This window comes from Cervus elaphus, chromosome 20 (genome assembly GCF_910594005.1).
Source record: "Cervus elaphus chromosome 20, mCerEla1.1, whole genome shotgun sequence".
Lineage (NCBI taxonomy): Eukaryota > Metazoa > Chordata > Mammalia > Artiodactyla > Cervidae > Cervus > Cervus elaphus.
In genome coordinates, this window is record NC_057834.1 from 47,678,025 (window position 1) to 47,693,970 (window position 15,946).

The window sequence follows — 15,946 nt, forward strand, 5'->3', positions numbered from 1 at the left end:
TCAACTATACCCCACTTCAGACTCTTCTTTTCTTAGCCACATAGTTCTTCTGACTAAAGATGTCATGGCAGGTTCTTGGTAAAAAGTGAGTCCTGACTACTTGGGGATTCTTCTTACTCAGGGGCGAAAGACCAAGATAACCCCATTCTTGTGATTATAATTTTAACATTTATCAAGTTTGACCATCAGAAACTGTCCTTAAAAAGTAAGCACTTTTAGTTATAGCTGCAATACTGATAATGGTGGTTACCATTTATTGTGACTTGACTGTGTGGTAGGCAATGTTCTTAGCACTTCATCAGTGTTAATGTGGATAGTCCTGAATATAGCTCTGTGAGGTAGGTATTATTATTTTACAGTTTTCCAAAAAACAAATTGAGGGAAACAATGTTGATGTTTGACTGAAACCAACACAATTTTGTAAAGCAATTATCTTTCAATTAAAAATAAACTAATTAACTTAAAAAAGAACTTTTTAAAATATTACAGATCTGTAATGACATTATCAAAAGAGCATTATGTGAATATCAGGAAATTGAAGTTAGCGAGAAGGATTTATTTAGAAACTATAAAGATATTTTATTGCTGTTGTTTTAATTGTTAAGTTGTATCTGACTCTTTGTGACACCATGGACTATAACCCACCAGATTCCTCTGATCATGGAGTTTCCCAGGCAAGAGGAGTGGGTTGCCAGTTCCTTCCCCATTCCCAACTCAGGGATCGAACCATATATCTGCCATTGGCAGGTGTATTCTTTAGCACTACACCTTAGTAAATTAAAAAAAATTTTTCAACTGTGATATATCATATTAACCATTTTTCCTACCATATTGAGGAATAATTGACAAATATATTAACATATATTTATGTTGTACAATGTGATGCTTTTGTATGCATAAACATTTTAGAATAACTACCAAGATCAAATAATTAACACATCCATCATCTCACATAGTTAAATTGTTTTAAGGGAGTCTGAATGCCTACAAGCAACTCAGCAAATATCAGGTATAAAATACTGTATTATGAAGTATGTTCACCATGCTGTACATTAGATCTTCAGAACTTATTTTAATTATAACTGAAAGATTATACTCTTTGACTTATATCTACCCATTTTCCCCTCTACCCTGCCCCTGGCAACCACCATGCTATTTGGTTTCTATGACTATGGTATTTTGTTTTATGTTTCACAAATTAGTCATACTGTATAGTGCTTGTATATCTCTGTGTTTCTTTTCACCTAGTGTAATGCCCCCTAGATTCAGTCATGTTTTTCCAAATGAAGGATTTCTCTTTCCAGTAGTTTACTGTTGGTGTACAGAAACATAACTCTTTTTTAGAAGTATAAAATGTCCCAGTAAATACAAATAGGGATCCCAAGTGGCTAGGTGGTAAAGAATCCACCCGCAATGCAGGAGACCCAGGTTTGCTCCCTGGGTCAGGAAGATACACTGGAGAAGGCAATGGCAACCCACTCCAGTATCCTTGCCTGGGAAATCTCAAGGACAGAGGATTCTGGTGGGCTACAGTCCATGGGGTCTGAAAAGAGTCTGACATGACTTACCAACTAAACAACAACAACAAATACAAAGGAGAAAAACTTTGTGATTTGGGGTTAAGCAAAGATTTGTAAGGCACTACACCAAAAGCATAAGCCATAATAGAAAAAAAAAATTGAACTTCATTGAATTAAAAACTTTTATGTTTCAAAAAAACATTATAAGAAGGAAAATACAAATGACAGACTGGCAGGAAATGTTTGCAAACCATTTATCTGACAAAGCACTTCTATGTACAAAATATAAAGAATTATTTTAACTCAATAATAAGGAGCAACCCAGTTTTAAAGATCAGCAGAAGGCTTGGATAAAAACACATGAAAAGGTACTCAATGTCATTAGTTGTTGTTGTTTAGTCACTAAGTCATGTCTGACTCGTTTGCAACCACATGGACTGTAGCCCGCCAGGCTCTTCTGTCCATGGAATTTATCAGGCAAGACTCCTGGAGCAGGTTGCCATTTCCTTCTCCGGGGGATCTTCCTGATCCAAGGATCAAATCCATGTCTTCTGCATTGCAGATGCACTAGTTATTAGGAAAGTACAAATTAAAATCACACTAAGATATCACTTTACATCAACTAATGGGGTTATGTTTTTTAAAACAGACAGACAATACCAGGTGTAGCTAAGAATGTGAGAAACTGGACCCTCATACATTTCTGGTTGGAATGTAAATGATATATCCACTTTGGAAAACACTTTGACGGTTTCTTAAAAGTCAAATGTAGCCTTACCAAATGATCTAGTATCTCCACTCCTATGAATATCTTCAAGAGAAATGAAAATATAGGTTCACACAAGATTTGTTTGGGAATGTTCAAAGAAGCATTATTCATAAGAGCCAAAAACTGTAAATAACTCAAATACCTATCAACTGATCAATGGATAAGCAAATATGGTATTTCCATACAAAGGAATTCCTCTCAGTAATAAAAAGCAACAAAATCTAATACAAGTTAGAACATAAATGAACTTCAAAAACATTATGCTAAGGGAAAGAAGCCACTTGTAATAGAATTTATATTATCTTATTCAATTTATACAAAACATACAGAAAAGATTTATAGACAGAAAGCAGAGGTTGCTTGAGGTTTGGGGAAGGAGTAGAAATTGACTGCAGAAGAATCAAATGAGGGAAATTGAGGAGGTAAGGAAAATATTATAAAACTGGACCATGGTGATGGTTTCACATCTCTATGAATTTACTAAAAGTCATTGAATCATACATTTATAATGAATGAATGCTATTAAATGTAAATTTAAATTTAAAAAGGACCTATATATGAAAGCAACTTAAGTATCCATCAACAGATATATAGATAAAGAGGATGTGGTACATATACATAAATATAATATGTATACAGACATATAGATAGATAGAATAGAATATTGCTTGGCCATAAAAAATGAATATTTGACATTTGCATGTTCTGCTGAGAGATTTATAGTCTGCGGAAAGACTTACTTTCAGTTTCAGGCTCAGAGGATTGGCTGGAAAAATAAGCAATCTGCACTTTAATAAGTAAGAAATAAGGAGGTTTATCGTGTTAATAGTAAGTTATAGTATGAGGACAAGTAATATAGTAAGAGATACATATATACATTGCCAAATTGGGAAAACAATTCCCAAAGTAGTATTTGTTGCAGTTGTTCAGCTGTTCAATTGTGTCCAACTCTTTGTGACCCCCATGAACTGCAGTACACCAGGCTTCCCTGTCCTTCACCATCTCCCAGAGTTTTCTCAAACTCATGTCCATTGAGTCTGTGATGCCATCCAACCATCTCATCCTCTGTCGTCCCCTTCTCCTCTTGCCCTTAATCTTTTCCAGCACCAGGGTCTTTTCCAATGAGTTAGGTCTTCACATCAGGTGACCAAAGTATTGGAGCTTCAGCTTTAGCTGAAGTCCTTCCAATGAATATTCAGGGTTAATTTCCTTTAGGATTGACTAGTTTGATCTCCTTGCTGTCCAAGGGACTCTCAAGAGTCTTCTCCAACACCACAGTTTGAAAGCATCAATTCTTTGGCACTCAGCCTTCTTTATGGTCAAAGTCTCACATCCATACATGACTACTGGAAAAACTGTAGATTTGACTATATGGACCTTTGTTGGCAAAGTGATGTCTCTGCTTTTGAATATACTGTCTAGGTTTGTCATAGATTTTCTTCCAAGCAGTAAGCGTCTTTTAATTTTGTGACTGCAGTTGCCGTCCACAGTGATTTTGGAGCCCAAGAAAATAAAGTCTGTCACTGTTCCCATTTTTTCCCCATCTATTTGCCATGAAGTGATGGGCTGGATCCCATGATCTCAGTTTTTTGAATGTTGAGTTTTAAGTCAGCTTTTTCACTCTCCTCTTTCACCTTCATCAAGAGGCTCTCTTAGTTCCTCTTCGCTTTCTGCCATTAGAGTCGCATCATCTGCATATCTGAGGCTGTTGATATTTCTCCCAGCAATCTTGATTCCAGGTTGTGAGTCATCCTGCCTAGCATTTCACGTGATTTACTCTGCATATAAGTTAAATAATCAGGGTGATAATATACAGCCTTGACATACTCCTTTCTCAATTTTTAACCATGTCTGGTTCCACGTCTGGTTCTAACTGTTGCTTCTTGACCTGCATACAAGTTTCTCAGGAGACGGGTAAGGTGGTCTGGTATTCTCATCTCTTTAAGAATTTTCCACAGTTGGTTGTGATCTATACAATCAAAGGCTTTAGCATAATCAATGAAGCAGAAGTAGATTTTTTTGGCACTCCCTTGCTTTTGCTATGATCCAACAGATGTTGGCAATTTGATCTCTGTTTCCTCTGCATTTTCTAAATCCAGTTTGTACATCTAAAGTTCTCAGTTCCCTTACTGCTGAAGCCTGGCTTGAAGGATTTTCAGCATTACCTTGCTAGCATGTGAAATGAGCACAACTGTATGGTAGTTTGAACATTCTTTGGCATTGCTTTTCTTTGGGATTGAAATGAAAACTGATCTTTTCCATTCCTGTGGCTACTGCTGAGTTTTCCAAATTTGTTGACATATTATGTGCAGCACTTTAACAGTATCATCTTTTAGGATTTGAAATAGTTCAGCTAGAAATTCACTGGCTATGTTCATAGCAATGCTTCCTAAGGCCAACTCGACTTCACACTCTAGGATGTCCGGTTCTAGGTGAACGACCACACCAAAGTGGTTTTCTGGTCATTAATACCTTTTATGTATAGTTCTTCTGTGTATTCTTGCCACCTATTATTAATCTACTTTGCTTCTCCTATGTCTTTGCCATTTCTGTCATTTATCATGCCCATCTTTGCATGAAATGTTTCCTTGGTATCTCCAATTTTCTTAAAAAGATCTCTAGTCTTTCCCATTTTATTGTTTTCCTCTGTTTTTCTTTGCATTGTTCACTTAAGAAAACTTTCTTTTTTTATTTTTATTTATTTTTTCATTTATTTTTATTAGTTGGAGGCTAATTACAATATTGTAGTGATTTTTGCCATACATTGACATGAATCAGCCTTGGATTTACATGTGTTCCCCATCCTGAACCCCCCTCCCACCTCCCTACCCATCCCATCCCTCTGGGTCACCCCAGTGCACCAGCCCCAAGCACTTGTCTCATGCATCCAACCTGGACTGGCGACCTGTTTCACACTTGATAATATACATGTTTCGATGCTGTTCTCTCAGATCATCCCACCCTCGCCTTCTCCCATAGAGTCCAAAAGTCTGTTCTATATATGTGTCTCTTTTTCTGTCTTGCATATAGGGTTATCGTTACCATCTTTCTAAATTCCATATATATGCGTTAGTATACTGTATTGGTGTTTTTCTTTCTGGCTTACTTCACTCTGTATAATGGGCTCCAGTTTCATCCACCTCATTAGAACTGATTCAAATGTATTCTTTTTAATGGCTGAGTAATATTCCATTGTGTATATGTACCACAGCTTTCTTATCCATTCATCTGCTGATGGGCATCTAGGTTGCTTCCATGTCCTGGCTGTTATAAACAGCGCTGTGATGAACATTGGGGTACACGTGTCTCTTTCAGTTCTGGTTTCCTCAGTGTGTATGCCCAGGAATGGGATTGCTGGGTCATATGGCTTAAGAAAGCTTTCTTATCTCTCCTTGCTATTCTGTTGAACTCTGCAGATCTCTTGTTTCAGCTTCTCCTTTGTCCTTGGATGTGGGATATCTTTGTGTGTGTGTGTGTGGGTTCCAACACCCTCCTGTCGATGGTTGTTCAGCTAGTTGTGATTTTGGTGTTCTTGCAGGAGAGGATGACCGCACGATATATACACTATCATGTGTAAAATAGAGAGCTAGTGGGAAGCTGCTATATATAACACAAGGAGCCCAGCCTGGCACTCTGAAATGACCTAGAGGGGTGGGAAGGGAGAGAGAGAGAGGCTCCAGAGAGAGGGTATATATACAAAATTATAGCTAATTTGTGTTGTACAGCGAAAACCAACACAGCATTGAAAGCAATTATCCTCCAAGTAAAAACAAACACGTAAACAAATATACAAAGAACTCATTCAAATCAACATAAAAATAAACAACCCAATTAAAAGACAGGCAGAGGACTCAAATAGACATTTTTACAGAGAAGACATAAGATGGCCAACAGACACAAGAAAAGATACTCAACATCACTAATCATCAAGGAAATGCAAATCAAAACCACAATGAGATACCACCTTACACCCATCAGAATGGCCATCATCATGAAGACAACAAATAACAAGTATTGATGATGATGATGTGAAGAAAAGGGTACTCTTGTGCACTGTTGGTGGAATTGTAAATTGATACAGCTTCTGTGAAAAACAGGATGGAGCTTCCTCAAAATATTAAAAGTTGAACTGCCATGTAATCCAGCAATTTCATTCTGGGTATATATATATATCCAAAAAAGACAAAAACACTAATTCAAAAAGATATATAGATTCTAATGTTTATTGCAGCATCATTTACAATAGCCTAGATATGGAAGCAATCTAAGTATTCATCAATAGATGAATAGGAAAAAAGAAAAGATGTATATACATGTATATAGTGGAATATGACTCAGCCCTAAAAAGAATGAGATCGTGCCATTTGCAACAACATGGACAGATATAGAGGATATGCTAAGTGATATAAGTCAGACAGAGAAAGACAAATACCACATGATCTCTCTTGTACGTGGAGTCTAAAAAACAAAACATGAGAACAAACCAAAATTAAAATATTACCTATAGATACAGAGGACAAATGGGTAGTGGCCAGAAGGAAGGGAATGAGAGATGGACAGTATAGGTGAAGGAAATTCAGAAGTATAAAGCTCCATTATATAATATATAAGTCACAGGGATACAATGTACAACATAAGGAATATTGTCTGTATCAATGTACTAACTTTGTACGGGGACAGAGGGTTACTAGACTTATCATGTGATCTTTTCATTATGTTTGTAAATGTCAAGTCATTGTGTAGTGTACCTGAAAGTGACATAATATTGTACATCAACAATATTTTAGTTTTCTAAAAAGAACAATAGCATGGTATTGGCATATAAATAAGTAGGTAAGTGGAAGTGTATGGAGAACTCAGAAGTAGATCATAGTCTATAAAAATTGATATGTAATAATGACATATCAAATCAGTAAGAAAATATAATTTAGAAAAAATAACCAATGCTGGCACAATTAGATATCTATTTATCTGGAAGGAAATAATGTGAGAGCTTTGCCTCTTCACACTCAAAAGGAAAAAAATTTCTTAATGGATTTAAACCTTAAATATAAATTTTTTAATTTAAAAATTTTAAACTTTCAAGAAAATTTAAGAAAGTATATCTATGATGGTGACTTAGGAACACATTTTTCAACTAACACTGGACACCCAGGAAATGTAAAGAATAAAAGGATGTATTTGATAACACTGGGCTTCACAGTTGGCTCAAGGGTAAAGAATCTATCTGCAATGCAGGAGACCTGGGTTCGATTTCTGGGTCAGGAAAATCCCCTAAAGAAAGGAATGGCTATGCACTCTAGTATATTCTTGCCTGGAGAATTCCATGGACAGAGGAGACTGGGCTGCAGACCATGGGGAGAGTCAGACACGACTTAGCCACTAAACAACAGCAACAATTTGATAATAATTAAGCCTTTCAAGTTTTCTTTTTGTTTAGTTTAATTTTGTTTTTCTGTTTTTTTGATGTGGACCATTTTTAAAGTCTTTATTGAATTTATTACACAACTGCTTCTCTTTTATATTTTTTGGTATTTTGGTTCTGAAGCATCTAGATTCTTATTTTCCTGACCAGAGATCAAACCTGTACCCCTTGCATTGGAAGGAGAAGTCTAAACCACTGGACCACCAGGAAAGTCCCCTTACATTTATTCTACATGTTATATCTCTTTATTTGTTGAGAATTTTTATTTTTTGTACATAGACTTGGAATCTTCTGACCTTGATAAACTTAAAAATTAATACTAATAATTTTAAGATTTCTTAGAGTTTTCTATATACCTGTTTTCTGCAAACAGACAATTTTATTTCATTTCCCACGCTTTATTTCATATTATTTCTCTTTGAAAGCATTAGTTACTCTGTCATGTCTGACTCTCTGCAACAGCCTGGACTGTAGCCTGCTGGGCTCCTTTGTCCATGGAATTCTCCAGCAAAAATACTGGAGTAGGTTGCCATTCCCTTCTCCAGGGATCTTCCCTACCCAGGGATCAAATCCAGGTCTCCTGCATTGCAGGCAGATTCTTTACCATCTGAGCCACCAGGGAAGCCCTTTATTTCTCTTTACTTTTCCCCATTGGCTAAGGTCCCCAGAATAGTATTGAGTAGATGTGATGATCACAGACATCCTTACATTGTTCACTGTCTTTGGTGGAAAGCTTGCAGCACTTTATCTTTAGCCATGGTATTATCTGTATGTTCTTCATAGGTACATTTTGTCAGATTGAAGAAAGTTCACCTTATTCCTAGTTGTGGAGAGTATCTTTCTAAAAGTATCAATGAGTTCTGATGTTCTTGAATGCTTTTTCTTCATCTATTGAAATGATTTGTGTAACATTTTACTTCATTATGTTAATAGAGTGAATAATATTGATTAGTTTTCAAATGTTGAACAAACTTTGCAATAGTGGATAAATCAGGCTTGTTCTGGATGTACTTATTATACCCTTCATATATGTCTGGATTTGATTTGCTAATAATTGTAAAGGATTTTTCATATGTGTGTTTGAGAAATAATTGTGTATAATGTTTTTTCTTATAGATGAGTTAGGAAGTTTCTTCTCTCTCTATTCTCTGAAATAATTTATATAATATTTATATCATTTCTTCCTTAAATAAATGGGAGAATTCAACAAGAAATCATCTGGGCATGGATTTCATTTTGTTTTAGGTTTTTACTTATTATAAATGTAACCTCTTTCATATACAGAGGAAAATTATTATTATATATTTCTCTGGTCATTTTTGGTGAATTATATTTTTCAAGAGATTTGCCCATTTTATCTGTTGTTGCATTTATGGGCATAAAGTTGTTCATTGTAATTTTTATCCTTTTAGTATATACAGAATCTATCACCTTTTAAATTCTTGATTAATTTGCTAGCTGTTTACCAGCTTTTGTTCATCTTTTCCAAAACCAAACTTTTGATTTTTCCATTGTTTATTTCTGATTTCATTGATTTTTGCTCTTTATTATCTCTTTTGCTCCACTCTCTTTGTGTTTAACTTGACTGTCTTTTTCTATGTTCTTACGATGGAAATTTACATCACTGTCTTTAAAGCTTTCTTATTTATGTTTATATTTTTTATATTTAACATAAACATTTAAAGCTATATATTTCCTTCTAGGTGCCTCTTTAGTTGATCCCACAAATTTTTGTATATTGTGTTTTTATTTTCATTAAATTTGAATTATTTTTCAGTTTTTTTGTGATTTGTTGTTTGACTAGTGTATAATTTAGCAGAATATTATTTTAAGCTTTGATAAGGCTAATCTAGAATGGGTTTTATTCTAAAGCATGGTGCTTATTACTAAGGTACAGCCTTTCTGGTGAGTACCTGGTGTGCTGCTGTTGCTGCCGCTAAGTCGCTTCAGTCGTGTCCGACTCTGTGCGACCCCACAGATAGCAGCCCACCAGGCTCCTCTGTCCCTGGGATTCTCCAGGCAAGAATACTGGAGTGGGTTGCCATTTCCTTCTCCAATGCATGAATGTGAAAAGTGAAAGTGATCACTCAGTCATGTCCGACCCTTCGCGACCCCATAGACTGCAGCCCACCAGGCTCCTCCGTCCATGGGATTTTCCAGGCAAGAGTACTGGAGTGGGGTGCCATTGCCTTCTCCGACCTGGTGTGTAAATGAGGTATTAATGAGATCTCCCCACACCCTGGATGGGCAGGAACTCCAATAATTATTTACCAACACTGCTGGACCTCAAATACCTCTGATCTATACTCAGCCACTCTCTGCTAAGCCTCAGCCCATCTTTTCCTGTACAGGGGCAGCCTAACCCTCAGTGAACTATTTACACGAAACAGCCGCATGGAATTTTGAGGCCACCTCTCTGCACAGCCTCTTGGCCCCTTCTTTGCTGGAGGGAGGGGGCATGCGGCAAAGGGTGTGGGAGGCTTCCAGGAGCTGAGAGAGGCCTCCGGCTGGTGGCCAGTATAAAAATGGAAATCTCAGTTCCATAATCACAAAGAATTAAACTCAGCTGACAACCTAAATGATCTTGGGAATGAGTTCTTTCCCAGAAATCCAGAAAGAAACAACACCTGAATAACAACCTAGTTTTAACCTATGAGACCTTAGGCAGAGGGCTCAGCTAACCCATTTCTGGACTTTTTACCCATCAAAACTGTGAGATAATAAATAGTTTTGCTTAAGCTTTAAGTTTGTGGTAATTTGTTATGCAACAATAGGAAATGAAGCAAATATAAAATAAAAAAGACCTTAGAGTGGTGACAAGTACTAGATGATGGGGAAGGGATGCCTTTATGCTGAGTTGAATTGGGTCTGTTTCTTCCTCAGCTAATTAGTGTGGTTTATTAAGATGAGAAAGTATACACAGATTTGGCACCATGTGGCTCCTGTGGAAAAATCAATCACATGATATAGAGTAGATAGGAACACCTTAAGTTTGACATCACTCTCTTACTGCAAGAGTCAATAAAAGATTCATGGGAGTCTAAATATTTATTCTCTTCTTAATAAGTTAATATACAGAAACAAAAGAGATTGGAGAGAAAAGTCAGAGTTACCGTAGGAAAACAGTTTACAGCTTCATAATGTGTGCTCGGTTGGAGAGAAGTAAAATGCTTTCTTTCCATGGGCTAGTGCTGAACCTGGGAAGACGTCAGGGCTCTGGATTTAGAGGACATTTGCTGGGCTTGCTGATTAGTTATGTTTTCTGCAGCTTGAAACATGAGTGGCTTATTTTCATAGCCACCACATATCCTCCTATGCTTGCATTACTGAAAGCCAGAATTGAATAAACCCTAGAAGGTCTGGGTATTTGTCTTTCCTCACTCACCTCAGGAAATGGCCGCAGATGGACTTCCCTGGTGGTTCAGCGGTAAAGAATCCATCTACAACGCTGGAGAAGTGGAGATGCAGGTTCTATCCCTGTGTCGGAAAGATCCCCTGGAGGAGGAAATGGCAACCCACTTCAGTAATATTGCCCAGACAACCCCATGGACAGAGGAACCTGGCCGGCTACAGTCCATGAGGTCGCAAAGAGTTGGACGTGACTGAGCAACTAAACAGCCACAGCCCTCGGCAGAAGGCCTGGAGGAAGATTTACAGTGTACATTTGTGGCTGCATTATGGAGTTCATTCCTTCTCAGAGAAACTGTCTCCTCTCAGTCAAGGAGTTCCAAGTCCAAGAACAGGAAGAGAGGTCACAGATTCCCCTTTAGTGACTCAATCAGGTTGCTGTTCCTCAGCCAGAGTTTTTCTAATTATTATGTAAATCAAACCATTTTGAAGTAGTGCCTGCCTGCTTAGGCACTTCAGTTGTGTCTGACTCTTTGTGACCCTATAGATCTCCAGTAGCCCACCAGGCTCCTCTGTCCACAGGATTCTCAGGCAAGAATACTGAGGTGGTTTGCCATGCCCTCTTTTAGGGGATCTTCCCCGCCCAGGAATCCAACCCACATCTCTTATGTCTCCTGCATTAGCAGGAGGGTTCTTTACAACTAGTGCTACCTGGAAGCGGGCTTCTTGTCTATTTCGCTCCTAGAGACTGTATGATGATTAATCACCACCACATATCCCTGTCCCTGCAGGCAGGTACTCCCACCTTGTCTCTAGGGAGTTAAGTGCCTCCACCTGTCTTGTGTTCCTCTAGAACCCTATTATTCCCATCAACATCATGGATGTTGGAAGCCAGATCTGTGCTAGCATCTCCCACCATCACCTCCAGACTACGGACAATACAACCACAAGGCCTTGTTCTGGATACCAGTGCTCTTCTCATCCATGCATGTCTTAATGCCCTGGTGGGAGGCGAAGAAACAGATAAATACCGCTACACAGACCTCCTGAGAGTTGGGATTGGGGAAGAGGGGCCACTGTAATAACAGAAGGATGCAGCTACTGTCAGATGCTCAGTACCAGAGCAGGGAAAGAGAGGGGTAAACTGATTTCACTCTCTTCTCACTTTCCAGCCTCCCTCTGGTGCCTTCCATTGGCCAAACCTAACTGAGAGCCTGCAAACAAGGGAGTCCAGGGCATGCATCCTGAAGGAGAGCAGACTTCAGTGTCACAAAGCAGGACAGAGATGCATGGAGAGCAAATGGTGGTGATGATGAGAGTGAAACAACAGAAGAATACCAGCTAATACATTAGGTAGTACTAATATACGTTCTAGGCATTGTTCTATGCATTTTACATGTGTTGGATGGGTTTAGTCATCAGCAAACCCTGTAGGGTAGAACGAGTACTATCCCTGACTTAGCATTGAGAAGACTGAGTCCAATTTCTCCCACCATCTGTGCTCACATTCAGAAAAGAAAATTCAGCATAAATCACTAATCAGGAGTCAGGGTGTTGGGGTTTGCAATGGTCATTCCAACAGACATGTTATAAAATGCAAGCCATTTTCAGATTTGACCCTGAAGGGTCAGGTAGCATTGGGCCTGGGGCAGTCATGTTCAATTATGTGTTGAGGAGCATACAAAGAGTGTCAAGCTAAGAGAAGAAGCAAAAGATGCCCAAAGGAACCGCAGACCATTGGACGACCCTGGAGTCAGTATCTGCATCAGCCACTAATGGCTCCTCATTTCCCCAGCGAGCCCACAAGGCCTGCTGCTGCTGCTGCTGCTACTAAGTCACTTCAGTCGTGTCTGACTCTGTGCAACCCCATAGACAGCAGCCCACCAGGCTCCGCCGTCCCTGGGATTCTCCAGGCAAGAACACTGGAGTGGGTTGCCATTTCCTTCTCCAATGCATGAAAGTGAAAAGTGAAAGTGAAGTCGCTCAGTCATGTCTGACCCTTAGCGACCCCATGGACTACAGCCTACCAGGCTCCTCCGTCCATGTGATTTTCCAGGCAAGAGTACTGGAGTGGGGTGCCATTGCCTTCTCCACCACAAGGCCTAGCCATGCTTTATTTATGCAAGATACTCTCTGTACTTTCAATAAGCCCACTTGAATTTGAACTGGCTGGAGATGATTTCTCCATCATAAATAAAACGTCAACTGTACACAGTCTCCAATGAACTGTGACTGCAGGAATCAAGTCTGATCCCTGCTTTGATTCCACTATCTCCCTTATAAAATGAGGAGGAGGGAACAATGACCTCTAAATTCCCCTATGGCCTTGACATTCTGTAAGTTTGGTTCCTTTTCAATCACTTTGATTTTGGAAGCGCATATCCTAAAGTAGCCAGTTGAACACCTTCTCTCTACTGTGCCCAGGCATTCCTAGGGCTGTTTCAGATAGGAGGTTCTCAGGTTGCTGTACTCACAAACATTGAAGCAACTCCATGACCATCTGTGTTATGACCAAATGTTTGCTCATTTGACGTGTGCATAAAGGGAGGAGGCAGATAGCAAACGTGCATATTATAGATTTTGTCATACAAAAAGGAAACAAAGGCAAGACATTGCAATAAAACCATAGATTTATCGATTTTAAGGCCAAACCCTATGAAGGATGGCCATAAAATTCTTATCTAAAGAATGTTAAGGGAATGGTTGAACAAAGGACCTCATTCAGGGGTTTGAAGTGAGCATATGGGCTATATCAGGGAGAAAAATAAACAAAGAACTTATATTTTCTCTGGAAAAACAACTGATGGCCTTTTCCAAAGCACTCCTTCTGACTCTACACTGTGACCTTGAGGCTTAAATTTGGTGCCAATTCATTGCTTCTTGGCATTAAGCCTGCATTCTTCTCTTCTATTTTTTTAAATGTAACTGGGGGGAAAAACATTCCTCTTTTAAATCTTCCCAAGACCTGAGTTTCTTCAGATATGATGTTATTTTGTTTGACCATCATTATCTTCAAGGATCACCAAGAAGGGACAGAGACTGTGTGTACCTGCCCTGATAGGCACAGATATTATGATTTATCCTGAGACGCTTCCGTGCCAGTGACTCTAGGGTCTCCTATGTGCTAATCACTTGAATGCTGTTTGGTTTGACCGGAACCCATGCTGGTCCTTGGATTCTTATCCAAGTGACCTCCTCCTTGGAGTCCAGGATGATGGTGGTGGTGAAAGTGACCCTGTATTCCATACTTATGCCTCTGAAGTCACTAGCCATGTCCCCAGACAGAAAAATTCACACATATACATAGAGAAATCCCTTCAAGAGTAGCAAAAACTTTCCTTCTATTCATACATTATTGGTAGGAAGGTAAAATGATATAACTTCTACAGGAAGAAGTTTGAAAGATTTCTTATAAAACTAAATAACTCCCGATTCTATGACTCAATAATTCCTAGGTATTTATACAAGAAAAATTAAAACAAATGCCCACAAAATGACTTATATGAGAATGTTCATAGCAGCTTTATTATTATAACAAAAACTAAAAACATTGTTATCTATCAATAGGATAGATAAACTATGATACATTCATTCTATGGAATACTAAAAAGGAATAAGTTATACAAAACAACAAGGATGTACCTTAGCATTTTATTGAGCTGAAAAAGTCATTCACAAAAGAATATATACTCTTTAATTCCATTGATAGAAATTCTGGAATTTAAAATTGATCTTTGATGGAAAAAAATTGGAACAACAGTTGCCTATGGATGGGGTTAGGAATTGATTTGGAAGGGACACAAGGAAATTTCCAGGATGATGGAAATATTCTAGAGCTTCAGAGGGATTTGATTTTCACGTTTGTATGCACTTGTCAAAACTCTGCAAATGTACACTAGATATTTGTGCACTTTGTTGTGTATAAATTTTCCTTCAAAATTTTTAAAAATGTAAATAAATATTAAACTTTAGTAACTGATCATGTATGTTGAAATATTTAGAGGGAAGCATACAGATGTCTACAAACTACTTTGTTCAGTTCAGTTCAGACACTCAACCATGTCTGACTCTGTGACCACATGGACTGCACCATCCAGTCTTCCCTGTCCATCACCAACTCCCAGAGCCTGCTCAAACTCATGTATATTGAGTCAGTGATGCCATCTAACCATCTCATCCTCTGTTGTCCCCTTCTCCTCCTGCCTTCAATCTTTCCCAGCATCAGGGTCTTTTCCAATGAGTCAGTTCTTCACAACAGATGGCCAAAGTATTAGAGCTTCAGCTTCAGCATCAGTCCTTCCAATGAATATTCAGGATTGATTTCCTTTAGGATTGACTGGTTAGATCTCCTTGCAGTCAAGGGACTGTCAAGAGTCTTCTCCAACACCACAGTTCGAAAGCATCAATTCTTTAGTGCTCAGCTTTCTTTATGGTCCAACTCTCACATCCATACATGGCTACTAGAAAAACCTTAGATTGGACTATACGAACCTTTGTTGGCAAAATGATGTGAAATATACCCCAAAAGACCCGTGAATTGATAGCTAAATTGGGAGATGTATAAATGTATAGCTATATGATAAAGCAAGGGTTTTTCTTTAATTTTTTTTTTGTTGTTGTTGTTTAGTGTCTAAGTCATGTCCAACTCTTTGTGACCTCATGGACTATAGTGCACCAGGCTGCTCAGTCCATGGGATTTCCCAGGCAAGAACACTGGAGTGGGTTGGCATTTCCTTCTCAAGGGATTCTTCCCAGCCCAGGGATCGAACCTGTGTCTCCTGCATTGCAGGGGGATTTTTTTTTTTTTTTAACACTGAGCCACTAGTAAAATGCTAATGATAGAATCTAAGTGATGAGCATGCTGGTAGAAATATACCACCTTTG